This window comes from Corvus moneduloides, chromosome 1 (assembly GCF_009650955.1).
Source record: "Corvus moneduloides isolate bCorMon1 chromosome 1, bCorMon1.pri, whole genome shotgun sequence".
Classification (NCBI taxonomy): Eukaryota; Metazoa; Chordata; class Aves; order Passeriformes; family Corvidae; genus Corvus; species Corvus moneduloides.
The window spans coordinates 153926880-153939824 of NC_045476.1; positions in this window are offsets into that span (position 1 = coordinate 153926880).

Sequence of the window (12945 nt, forward strand, 5' to 3'; positions counted from 1 at the left end):
TGGACCTGTTCCAGCCATGGAACCCCCCCCACTGCCTTGCCGTGGGCAGCCGGAGCGGCTTGGCTCTCCCCCCTCTCCACTGCGATAAGAAAAATTCAACATTCCAGCTGCAAGGCCGAGGTGAGAGTAACCCTTTTATTGCTGTGAAAGAGCTGAAAACCTGAGGGAAGAGAGAGAGGAGATGCTTAAAGCTGAAAGTCTGTTGTGAAGCTATGATATATCAGAGTATCCTGTTGTAATTTCATGAAGATATGGGGGGTGGAGTGTTCAACTCGTAAGCAAAAGCACCTGCGCTGAGATAGGCAGATGCTGACGCAGCTGTAATTTCATGAGAAGTTTGGACAGGGAGAGATGAACCAGATGAGGACTTTTGCTCCAAATGGGAAAGGAGAAAACCTCAGTCCGTAGAGATGAACCAGATGAGGACTTTTGCTCCACACGGGAAAGGAGAAAACCTCAGTTCCTAGAGATGCTCCCAGAGATAGTCCTAAAGATGAAGATGATGAAGACCCTTTGCTCCCAGGGAAGGAGAAGGGCCTCTGTTTTTGTTTCTGAACGGCTCAACCTTAAAATTGTACCCCAAAACACTTCAAGAGTGGACCCTCGAAAGCAGTTGCGGGAAAAGCTGCAAGTCGGGGGAAAGGACTCACACGCAGGCAGAGAGACTCCTCTTCCTAAATGGACTGAACAATATTTGGAAGTGGGCGGCTGTCTCGTTGTGATAATGTTTTCATAGCATGAGCAAGAAGAGACTTCTCTTTCTAAATGGACTGAACAAGGTTATTATGGAAGTGGTAAACAGACTGAACATCTAAAGGGTTGTCTTTTCACATTGTCAGTGGGAGAAGGGAGGAAGGTGGGGGGAGGAGGAGAGTTCTGAAGGTGGTATAATTTTTTTTTCCTCTCTTAGGTCTGTTAATAAACTTCTTTATATTCTTTCAAGTTTGGTGCCTGTTTTGCATTTCTCCTAATTCTTATCTCACAGCAGATAAACAGTAATGAGTATTTTGGACCAAACCACTACAAATGGGCCTTACATTCCCTGATTCAGCCGTGAACATCTCTGCTCTGTTCATAACTGCTCAGGATTGTCAGTACAAATATACTCAGTTAAGGGTAATAGACCCTGCTATTTGTCACAGGACTTGGGATTTGCCTTTGTCCGCAGTTTTCACTTCAAACCACATGTAATACTACACAAATCACATCACTAGGTGATGTTCCAGGCTGAGTAGGCCCTTCAAATGTGAAGAGTCAGCTCTTACTGTGGCATTAGACCTGGGGAGTAGTAAAGAGGCAGCTGCTTTTATAAATAGGTAAGATAAAGCTATTCACATCATAAAATAATCTGAGGAAATATACTGTGTTCTGAGTGCAGACTATGTAGGAAGCAGCAGAGAGACCCAGAGAAACAAGGTCTCTCACATATGTATGAGATTATTTGCATATTTAATACCAAAAGTGCAGAGAGCAAGTCTGGCTGGTACCTGGATGTAAATGTGTGTACTTCCATTGCTGGAGGCGTATTTATTCTTAAGGTTTTGAAAATGGAAGATACTTGGGACTGAGAACATATGAATTCCATAGGAACTACACAGCCATATCTGTGATGTCCATAAGGATGTGTTGATTTGCACTACTATAAGATGAAATGAAACTGATGTTCCTCCCTCTTTCTTAACGGAATACTGTCAAGCATTTCTTGATCCTGAGCATTAACAGTATTCTGCTAGAAACAGGGGGAAACTATTACTGTTGAGTAATCACTGCCTGGAAATTGTGGTATTGTCACAGAATGGTTCCAAGCTGAGCTTCCAGGATTCAGCAGTATCCTTTTATATGTAAAAGGCAGTTGAATTCAATAGAACAGTTTATGCTGCACAGAGAAAAAAAAATCCTGTCTCTGTTAAAAAAAAGCAAAAATTGCATTTTATTTTAGTTTTGAGTCTTAAGCATCAATTATGCCTCTTCTTTTTCTCTAGTTGCCTACACAGGCATTGATCTTATACAAGTTACTATTCAGAAGATGTTCATATAGATGTACTATATCAGTTAGCACACTTTCCCTGAGGATCACACTGGGAAAACACTGTAGATGAAGGAACAGATGCAGGAATGCTGTGATGTGATGACTTCATTAAAAAAAAAATCAGTGATGGCAAAGGAAGAAGCAAAGTACCTTTCCTAAGCAGCTCCAGGCTCTTTCACTGAGCTTCTTTTAGAGCCACTGGTCTATGATTAGCAGCAACTTACTGCCAGCCCCAAATTCAAACACTTTTATTAATTTTAGTTTGGCATAACCTAATGTTAGCAAGAGGTAGAAGAATCTTTAATGTCTGGGAAAAGAATTTCCTGTTCACTTCTATTTACAGTTGTTTGCATTTCATTATCCTCTGTTTAGATGAAGTTTTATTAGTTCACCAGTTCATGAAAGTCTACAGACATTTCCTTCGCCAGACCTAGTTCTAATGAAAGAGTAAAGAAGATATTTTACAGCAGCATTGCTGACGTACCGTACTGGTGATACTACATTTGAAATGCAACAGTTCTCATAGCATTTAGTATGGAAAGAAAGCTGGGATGACCCATATTTCAAATTCCAGTGCTTGTCCAGACAGAATTCTGTTTGTTAGCAATGATGACAAAATGCCTGTTGCTACTTTTACATTGCAAACCATTTTCCTCCTGTGGTTAATTTACTCCAGGTGAAAGTTTTGGAGAAACTCTGTGTGTATAATCTACAAATAACTAGCTTATTTAAACAGATTTTACTAAACAGTATTAAATATTATATTCAACAGAAATAAAAATGGCATGTCCCAGCAATAATAAACATTGAGGGAAGGCAGAAGAAATACCACATCCTCCTGCACTGAGACTCAGGGTGAAATCCTCTTGGGAATGTGAAAATGGATTTACAATGGATAAAAGAACAAGGATACAGTGTGAGAGGACGCTATTTTCTCAGCCTTAGGCAATATACAACACATTTCCAGCCGGAAAAGTGTTGCTGCTGCTTGCAATAACTGTGGTGGAGCTGCAACTTTGATTTTGCCAGATTTAGAGGGCCACATTCATGAAGGCAAGATGATAGAGAAAAAGAAAAATCTGTGCAAGAAGAGGACTACAGTGAGGACCACTGAAAGGGACCAGAAAATTAAATCATCACAAGATGCTTCTCTCTGAAATAGCACATGTAGTGATACTGATCATCTGCATCTCTTCCAAATTTTAATTATTTCAGGAGTAAGAGCCATAGAAGAAGGCCTGGAGACTCTTTTGGAAGGACTGCACTTGTAGATTTTGTGGGTGGTCTTCTACTGCCTCTCTCCAACACATGAAAGGTCTTGCTGGCTTACTTACACTGCCATTTTGTGTTTATCCTACAAACTGAATTCAGGCTGTTGCTTTTGATAGACAGTGAGCGTCTGCTCTTGACATGATGGAATTGCCCAAAGACTTCATGATTATAAACAAAACATTTTCAACATTATTCTCTTTCTATTTCTTGAATTGCAGCCACATACGCCCACTTTTACTGTGGTTTTCCTTTCACTGTATTCACTTCTTTGTGGGATTTTCTGTAACACTATCTTAATTGCAAGCTTTCTAGTCCCTTCTCTAACAATATTTTTCAAGAAGTACTCACCAAACTCTCAAGCATGCAGCTATCACCATTCCCATGGCATTGGTTCCTAGTTTATTTATGGTAGTTTTGAAGCTGCACAACAAAGTCACATAGTCTAGTGCTAATATGCTGAATTCTTAACCAATTTATATCAGCACAGCCTCACATGATAAAGAACGAAATACTACTCTATGTTAACTGGCATTGCACCCACAGCCTTGGGGAAAAAGTTTATGTCTGGGAGCTGAATTAGAATCATAGACATTTGAGTATGTATAAGTAAAACAAGACTCCTACTAAATTCATGGACATGTCTGAACACTTTCAGCAGACATTTTTCATGGTTTTTAGTAAGAAATACAAAGAATTGATACATAAATTGAAGCGTGGCTCTGTGGCCATTCTCCATACCTGGTGACTTCTGACTTTTGAAGTTTGTAAACATATAACCAGTCTTAAACTGAAGGCTATGTAAGCTGTTCAACTATTCATTATAGAACCTTAATTCTCTGACCAGGGAAACTAAAAACAACCGTGTGGCTAATACACCCCACAGTGCACTTGAGTGTTTGGAAACCTCTAGTTTCACAAACTAGCCCAAGATTTTGTATAAGCTTGGTTTGTAAAAGTTCACTGACCTCGTCACCCAGAGAGCCAAGGTTGTTCAGGGTCTAGGGAAACAGTGTGTACTTTAGGTCATATTTCTTTGCTAATTTAGGGGAAGACACTTTCCCTGTTCATTTTACAGACCAGCAAGATGCTGGGTCTTGCCTGTTTTGTCACAACCCTGGCAGAATTCCAGAGGAGTCAATTCCTCCTACCCAAGGAAGAATACAGTATCAATGTCAAGAATTAAAATCTTCCAGCAAGAAATTTTTACCAAAAATTATTCAAAATTTCTCCTGAACACATCAGATGAAATACAAATAACATGTTACAAGTTACAAAACAATGAAACAAAGGCAGTATGCTTAATAATGGTATCTCTATGAAGCATGAAACATCTGCCCCAGGAAGAAGTGCTCCCCTACGAGGCAGGTGATGTATTCTGACATCCTCCTCAAGGACCAGGCATTGGTCAAGTCCAAACCAAACTGTCAACCTGGGATGAACCTGGAAGAAAGAGAATACAGAGAAAAAGTACTGCTTACAGGTACCAAAGAATAAAGAAGAGGAAAGTTTTGTGGGAGATGAGAGCTCAAAACGGGCTGAGAGGGCACTGGAGGGAGAGCAGAGCACAGAGGGAGAACTAAGCAGCCCAGAAGTGCCCAACGCTCACAGAGGATCTCTGGGCAGGGTGATGTGCAGGCTGCTCCATACTGATGCCTCCAGGACAGTGGGCTGTGTCCACCAGCAGCCAAGGTCTCCACCTGGGCCCCTGAGATGATTCTGCAGCATTTCGGGGAGCCAGTTCCAAGCATTTTTCAGCTACTACAAGGAAAACTTAACACTATGGTTCTTCTCATGGTTATAATCCCAGTATTCAGTCTTTTTATGTCCTTGGCTTTCAGATAATTTTTTGTCAGCATCTTTGTATTTTTGGCTTGTCTACTCACATCTTCATCAATTCATGGAAGCAAAAGTCTGTCCTCTATGTTTGAATTTGATTCAGAGTGAAAACCCTCGAGCCAGCTTGGATTACTTACTAGTCTTGCATATACCTCAGTTTTGGATGATGTTCCCCATCATTCCAGCTATCTAATTCCCTAAAGAGTGTACTTAATTCTTACATTTATTCTGAATTAAGGACATCTGTTATACCTGCTAGCCTTCAAAGGTCTTTCACCAGAATAATATGGTATGACCTTTCTGTCATTGTCCATTAGCACTAATATAATATTTACTGTAATTCAGTCATTGACATAACCTTAGATTTACTTCTTTCCTCTACAACCTACTGGTTTGGGATGTCTTCAATCTTCATTTCAGGGTCTGTTACACCTCTACAGCTTTTCTTTCCACCCCATAGGATCCACACTTCTTTTCCAAAGTAGCCCCTTTCCTGATCTTATTGATTTTGCATTATCTTCCAATCCTGTGCACATGGCTACCTCTTCTCAGACAATATATAGTTTATCCTGTAAAAATTAAATTTTTTCATCCAAATTCTCAAGTCACACAAACTGCTGGTAACCTTTCTGACCTCTGTCATAAATTGTTTATTACACCACCTTGTTATGCAGTCCCCTTGGTGGATACCTACCTTGGATTTATTACTTAAAAAGTCTGCCCCACTCTTCCTGATCAGCAGAGGAAAACTCAGCTTATTTTTTTATATATACTTCTCTTCCTCAATTAAACACATAAATCTCCCCCAGCTTGTTACTTATTCATGAAACAAGTTCGTTTTTCATTAGCCTTTTGTTGAAGGAAACATTTCCACAGTCAAAAGAACTCTTCAAATTAAAAATATGAATATTTGTTTAAATTATGTGGTTATTAGCAGTGTTTAGCAATAACAGGATAAAACATTTTCAAATCCAGCTGTGAAACAGAACAATAGAGGTAAAATAATGATTCCACACAATGGCTTGATAGTAGTTAGCAAACAGACTGAAGTATTTAAATACCCAAGCCTGTGCCTTCTCACAAGTCAGCAATACTTTTGCAGTACCTGGAACCCATGCTGGCAACCTTATTGAAGTCCCTGTCCTTCAAAGAAGTCCATGAGTACTTTTATTAATCTAAGAATAATTCTATTGCTGGGAAAGACAAAGAAACTAGATCAAAGAGAGAAACACATAGAAATGTAGAAACACTCCCTTTGGGGAGTGTTTCTACTTACTTAGTGGACTTTGTTCCAGACTTTTGAAGAGAAATCCTGACTCAATTAATTTGTGGGAATTTTGCCACTGACTTCAGTGGTGCAGGATGTCACCCCTCCTGTTCAAAAGGACACAGATCAGAATCTATGTGAATTAGTAGCCCAGAGGCATGACAACATTTTCTTATATAAGCCAAGTTTTCCACTTATTCCTCCTTGACCCAAAAGACAACTGTGGATTCTCACCACTATAAACAAGAACTTGCTTTGGAGGTTAGCACACATCTCCACATATTGCTTCTTTGCTTAAGGGACTTTTTTCTTGGATAAACTCTTTCTCAGCCCAGACAGGCATTTTTTCCTTTTTCTTTTACTTTATTTTATAGGAAGTAAAATGCAAAAGCATTCTCTAGAATCAAAAAGTAGGTTCTCGACTATTAAACTAATGTAACCCGTGTTCTGAAGACCTCAACGTGTTGCAAAAAATTGACTACTTCAACTCTTTCTTTTACTTTCAGCTACTGTTTACTAACAGGGACATTTTACAGCAAATGTGAATCAATTGGGAGATGTATGTTTGTGTTAGCAAACCCTGAATTGGCCTTCATCTTCCCAAAGTCTTCTATTTTGCCTACAGAAAATCAGTCCAGGTGAGGGGAAGTAATTAATTTAGAGTCAAATGTTGACAAGTTTGAATCAATAGCTTCCTGTCTCCAATCCCATTATGTTTTGGCCAAAGAGCATACAAAAATTAGTCATTAACAAGAATTGTCTAACATCAGTCACTTCTAAAAAACTTCCAGAGAGGCCCTGGAAATGATTATAATGAGCTACATATGAAAAAAAAAAAAAAAAAAAAAAAAAAAAAAAAAAAAAAATATTTAAAAGGTTATGTCTTCAGACTCTGGGTTTTTTAATGTCTCTAATTCCTCTGCTCTACAATAGCCTCCTGTTCCTTTACTCTGTTAAATGATCCATCACATGGTAATAGCCAAGGGGTATAAAGCTCTCCTGATATGTACATTTAATCTAATGCTTCAATGAGAAAACGTATTTCATTGAGTAGAAAGTTTCTTCACATCATTAGTTTTTTCTCAATCTTTTTATGGCCCATCCAACTAAAAGTATATTGTAAAATTGAGATGCCATATTCTTCCTTGTGTTAACTGTAAATTTAGAGGGCTGCTTCCTGAAAAGCAGAGCCAACTGTCAAAGTCAAGCAAGATAAATGCTTGGAGTATCTTAAAGCTCACTGAAAAGCCCATGATAACCCCATGGCAGGTGTCACCTGCCGCTGGACTACTCTGGCAGTAAATTACTATACCTGCCTTAAAACCTTTGGCCAGTTCGATGCTGTAGGTCTTGATCACTGTGTGGAGCAAAGCTAATCTCTGCTCTCTGTGTTCACACCTACCCAAACATGAAGAAAACTTTCAATGGCAAATCTCCACTAGCCAGAAGGTTGGAGAAAAGTGGATGTCATGGATGACAAAACTGAAATATACAATAGGAAAAGTATCAGGTGAGAAATAAGAGATTCTTCAGCCCTTGGTACCAACCATGCAGAATAGCTAGTGAATAGATTCTACCCAGTTACACCCTATGAATGAGATTCAGTCCAGATCAATTTTCACTTTGGCATGCCAGGCTTTGAGGGAGAAAAGTAACAGGGGATTTCCCATTTTAGGGAGGGATGCTGCTGGCTATTGCCAGAAATTGTTGCTAAAGACTGTTTTCCTCAGAAAAAATGAACTGCCTGGAATTTATAGTTGCAAGCATTTTGCCTGGTAATTGACAGACAAGTCCAAAAGAAATATCTCTCCTGATCTCAAAAAAGGTAAGAAATAATCCCTAACTGAGCCTTGCCACTTAAATTTAAAGTGTCCCTAGACTGTATTTACAGGGTCTCTGGTCACAAGAATGAGCACTAAAAAAATAACCACCTGCAAAGGAAGTTTTAAAAGTCATTAGCACTGCTGTATTCATGACTGCTGTTTTTGCTTCCAGAGAAACAAAACAAATTCTGTCTTTATTTGACCAGTTCTAACATGATAGCCTGGAATAAAAAGAATTATGTATTCTAACAAATGCAAACAAACCCCCAAATTTTGTATAAAATTACTTTAAAAGCTTGTAAGCCTTCATTGTCAGTTGCACCCAAACTATGAAATGTCTCTTGCTGATTGAAGAGAGCAGAGCTGTTGACCTAGTAACAAAATCTGGCAATCTATTTGTCCTTCTTTCCTATAATAAAAACTCTTCTCCAAGACACATTGTCTGAGAAGAAACTAATCTCCTGTTTGACTTTGTAGGTGATCTAGGGATCGACTTGTTAAAATGTCAGTTTTCTCCAGGGGCTGTATATGCTGTCCCAATTAAACTGGGGCCAGTCAAAGGTCTCTCATTTTTTGTTGCATTAGCTTTCAAGGAGCTAAAGGAGAGATAAGGACCAGCCCCTACACACACACACTTAGATTTTAATGAACGTTAAATCTGCCTTATAAACAGGTAGCAAGATCAAGTAAAGATTAATCAATGATAACGACATTTCTCTCTACCACATTCACAAGCATCTACTCAAACTTTTGAGCAGTTGAGCCAGATTCAAAGCCAACAGTCTCTGCACTGACTTCAAATGTCTGGGACAGAAGTGATGCTGCCTGCCTCACTCGGAACAACACTCACTCCTTATACTCATACCCCTTAAAGTATTTTATAGGCAACACATGTCTATCATTTAATCTTTTGACAACATGGTCAATAATTACTATCACTACCCTAGAAAGTCTCAGTCTACTTTCTCACCTCTCACCTAACCCTTTGAAAGCCTTTTCTGGGAGCCTAGTTCATTCTCCTAGCTTACCTGTGCTTACTTTATCTTTCCACTGTTCAGGACTGTAACGGGATTTTCACTGTTCTCTGCCCTTTTGGAAACATAATCACTATAATACAATAGTGTGAAAATCTGTCCTCTTATGCCTGTTTGAAACTTGCTGATTTTTTTTCCTCTTCTTTCCTCTTGTGAAATACCACAACATTTTTCAATTAGGGTAGGTTCTTGTTGCAACTGCTATCAAAGCGCTGTTATCATAAAACATCTGTCCTAAATGTAAGAACATCTGTTTCCCAAACTCCTTCTTGGTCCCTAGATGACTCATTTCTTTGATAGCTTTTCTTTGCAAAGGAAGTCTTTTTTCTTATTTTTTTTTTAAGAACTTGGCTTTTAAAATTTTTCCTCTTCATTTAACATGTTAAGCTAGTCCTTCGCAATATTAAGCTATGAGATTCTGTGCTTTTCTTGTCATTTTTTCTGTAGTATAATACTTACCCACGTAGTATCTTTATTTCAGTTTCCCTTATAAGAACAACTAGTCATACACCGTTTTTTAAGTGCTGCCCAAGCAGCAAGGCGAAGAATCCTGGATTTCATCCTCTCTGAAATGCTGACACTGAGGTTATGAAAACAGTCTAAGGACCACTGGCCCCAGATACCATTCGAGTTCATTAGAAGGCAGCCATTTAGCTTTTGTAACCTCTTTTGTAAATTTTATTTCACATAAATATTGCTGAAACCAAGCATATCAATGCAGGTCTCCTAAATTACTCCCTGAATTTTGCAGTCCATCCCTCCGCAGCAAAGCAGGACCTTGAAACTTATTTTGCCAAAATCAGAGGAAATTAAACATTCAGCAAGGTTGCAACTGAACTCCCACTGAAAATATGGAGCTGACTTCATATCATTCTTGCTGAGACATTGTCATGTTAAGTGGCAAATTATGCAATCACGTTAGTACAATCTTTTCTTACACACTATTTCTCCATTCAGCTCCTGTGCAGGCACATAACTGCTGCATTGTCAGAAAGGTTCTTAGCAGTTACTTCCATTTTATTTAACTTGAGCTGTGACTACTTTGATCACCCTTTTAATTCCGAATCACCCTGAGCAACGCCTTGCAGGCAGTGCAGAACACACCTTGGGTCAATTACTGCTTCCCAGCCCTATCATGTCTTGGAGCACACAATGTTTCCTGTGTGTCTCCCTCCCAGTTACTGCCCCAGGCACAGCCGGCTCAGCTGGTGAGATCTGATGCCTTCGCACACCATGTGCTTCTCACTGAACTTTCAACAGCCTTATAAAGTGCCATTCACCCACCTGCCCAGTCCACTGAACAAGTGAGATGTGTCGAACCTGATTCCTTCTGGACATAAATCAGCACCACTTTAGGGAGCCTCACTAAGCAAGGAATGGGCCAGCAAGCAGGTAAAAATAAAAAAGATGTTGTCTGCAGAAACAGCCTTCAAATATTCATGGAGGCTCCTGATATGGGCTCCTGTTTCAATTGAGTAAACCCTGAAACCTGCCCTGAGACTGTAGTTTGCCAGATTCTTCACACAGATAAGGGAAATAGCCAGATTCTAGCTTTTTTACTATTATTTTTCATTATTGAATTGAAGGTGAAAGGAAACTGAAAACAGCTTGTCCTTTGTGGTTTCTGAAATAATAGCAATGTGATTCATGAGTGACTTGGAGCTTTGAGGAACTTAAAATTGGGTTAGACAGTCAATTCCCTGACTCCACGAGCTCAGTGCTTTCTACTAAAGTACCCAACAACACTGGCTTCAAAAAAAATTGCATAGCCTGAATCAGTAGCAGCAGTATTATAACTGAACAAGCTGGACAAAAGTGGTTAAATGAGTTTTGGGGGTTTTAGTTTCACCCTGAAGTACTTTTGTGCCACTACACTTGTCCTGCTTTTCTTACTTTAGCAGTTTCTGGAGATGATCCATAGAACACATTTTGCTGCCAGTCAGTTTTCAGCAAGCAGGAAGATCTGTTGTTGAACTTCCCATATATTACTGTAGTTAGCACACTTCTTTTGGGGATTAAGGAAACTGGCTGTGTTCCTCTGAGGCTGCAAGTTAACACTTCTTTGTAAATGAGAGTGAAAAAATCTAAAAACTCACAGCAGCACTGACCTATGAAAATTAATACCAAGGTGGCTTGCGTTCTCTTTCACACTGGCAGTTTTCTGAAAGGTTGATAAAAATGCTTGATCTGTTTCTTTATGGGTATTTCTAGAGAACCTGCTACTGTGAGTGCAGGAGCACTGAGATTTTCTTTTCAGTAAAAGAAGCACATTCCAAGGCCAAAAAAAAAGAGAAATTGAAGAAATAAATCAAGCCATGTAGAAAGGATAAATCAGGGATGCCTCAAGGTGAGGTCCATAACCTTGATTTCATTCTTGTAGAGCAAAGAAGGAAAGAAAACGCAGGGTTTCTCATCAGTTGTAACTATTGACTGTGTGGATGTCACACCTGACTCATCACTTGCATTCCCTCTGTAGCCCATGGGAAGAAAAGTCACTTCTGAAGAGCAGCACCTGTGTTTAGACTACAGGCATCTGTTTCTCTTCACTGTCCCTGACACAAGGTTAGATATTTAGTTCTTCCTATCAGAGCATCAAAAATCTCACTCAGCAGCCCTCTCTTCATAGATATATCTTCAGTTTCTAGGCACTGAAGTTTCCAACACTGAAAGCATCTCTGTCTTGGCAGCACTGAGCATCTTGGCTTGCCTGTTAAGCCTGAATTATTCCCTATCTACAGACTTGACATTCCCTTCCTAGTTGTGCTTCCAGCACTCAGTGTAGTAGGTTTTCTCACAGTATCTTTAGGGCATCAAACATTCAAGGCTAGCCCTAAAAAGACATGGGCTCCAGCCTCAGTACCCTGTGCTGACCAGTACTGGTGTGGACCAATGGCAAAACATGAAATGAGAAACATTTTCCTTGTACTGCCCAAGGGGATCTCCTTCCTTGCATCCCATGATGGCTCCCACATGCTACATTTGTTCTCAGTGCCTGAAATTGTTCTTCTTCACAGAATAATAAACTACTAATTGGATGAAAAAGAAGCTAGAACAAATCTTTACAGCCCCCCAAAAAAACATTTCTCACTGGACTTACAGTCTGTAAAGTAAGACCTGACAAAGATTTTGAGGCACAACAAAAGACCAGGAAGGACTTCAGTCCCTCCTATGCCCTTTTGTATATACCTATATACACAGCAGAATAAATATTACTGAACAAATTCATTCCAGGGACTCTAAGACCTGCTGATTCAGCCTTTCATTCATTCCTAATGTTGAAGATCACTTCATTTGAAATACTCAGAAGTTACTCATCAGATGTTGTTGCAGTTTTAATTGAATGCTGCAGACACAAAAAACAATATACAGTGAAAGAGGCAGGTCCCTGAAGGCAGACATACAGTATGTAAAACGGCATTACAGAATACACAGGACAAACTTTTCAAAACCATCATGTGAAATAAGGCTTTTAAATTCATATTCAAGCACCAGAAAGAGTCTCAGCTACAACAAACCAGACCTTATCTTGCCATGCCTTTCTTTGATGACATTCTTATTTAGAATCATAGAATGGTTTAAGTTGGAAAAGACCCTTAAGCTCTTTGAGTCCCACCATTAACCCAACACTGCCAAGTTTATCACTAAACCATGTCTCTAAATGCCACATCTACACATCTTTTAAAT